Below are 1,415 nucleotides of genomic sequence, written 5' to 3'. Positions count from 1 at the left end.
CACCGGCGCTAAAGGGAGCGTCTGGACTCGACAGAAGCGGGCTGAGCTCCAAATCGCCTTTTATTCCCTTTATAAGAGCACTATGAAGTGTGTCAGAGATTTGGTCTTTACCCTCCTGCGTAGTACAGTGTACGTAAAATCTAGAGCTATTTGTAACTCAGCCCCTGTGACTGGACCGAAGTGGAAGACGCGTTTCTCGTTTAATAACAAAATAGCAATACTGACATGATACGTGGAGTCTGAAATAAACATGGTGATATTTTCTTCCAAGTTATTTTATATGGTTTACATATAAACCATAAATAAATCTAGGGTTTGTTTGGTTTTTTTTAAGCTAAACTTCGATAGAACACAGTCCATTAAAATACAAGATTGGTATATTAAAAGTATTCCAGTTTATTAAATAAATATATTCCTATTAAGTGAATATAAAATGGGAAAAGAAAACCATAGCCTTGTTGAAGTTCCAAGTATTTGAGCTAACTGGACTTATTTATGATGTGTCTAATTTCCTCCACGTGGCCACGAGTGGTTAAAACAAAGCACAGTCTGTTATACTGTACTCCATAATACAGTACTGCTGTCACCTTATCGTCATCGAGGTATTTTATATATATATATATATATATAATACCTCGATGACGATAAGGTGACAGCAGTACTGTATTATGGAGTACAATATATATATATATATATATATATATATATATATATATATATATATATATATATATATATATATATATATATATATATATATATATATATATATATATATATATATATATATATATATATATATATATATATATATATATATATGATATATGCCACAGCTTCGATCCTTCACTTAGTATAATACTTATAATATGCGCTTATACTAATACTAATTAGGGTACTATGGCTAAATACGTAATAAAATAATTATTCTAAAGCGCCGTAGTACAAAGGTTAAATATGTAGTAAATATAATGAATCTAAAGCAATATATAATAAAAACATTCTGGAGTCAGGGTTAAATGTTAAATGTGTAATAAAACAGATACTACAATACATGGTATTATAGAAGTTTAACATTTTAATGATGTACCATGAAAAACTACAGTAAACAGCATCATCGGCTGATTATCAGCCCTCTCTCGTCAAATTACTCTCTCGTGTTTAAACCCATAGGAAAAGATGCCGCTTTTAGGGGATGAATAAGATAAGAGCAACTTCACTGAACGCCTAGGAATTTTGGTGCCAACTTGCTCAGTGCAATACATATATTCAAGAATAAGGTTGGTTTAAAATATGTCAATCTCAAATAAGTCATAATAATAAAAATATTCTATATATAGTTGAATAACAGACACCGGAGGTCGAAGAATAGCAAAATCTTTCGCTCATCCTCGTGTGCAGCCTAAATAAGCACA

This window comes from Hemibagrus wyckioides, linkage group LG11 (genome assembly GCF_019097595.1).
Source record: "Hemibagrus wyckioides isolate EC202008001 linkage group LG11, SWU_Hwy_1.0, whole genome shotgun sequence".
Classification (NCBI taxonomy): Eukaryota; Metazoa; Chordata; class Actinopteri; order Siluriformes; family Bagridae; genus Hemibagrus; species Hemibagrus wyckioides.
Note: the sequence above shows the minus strand (reverse complement) of the source record.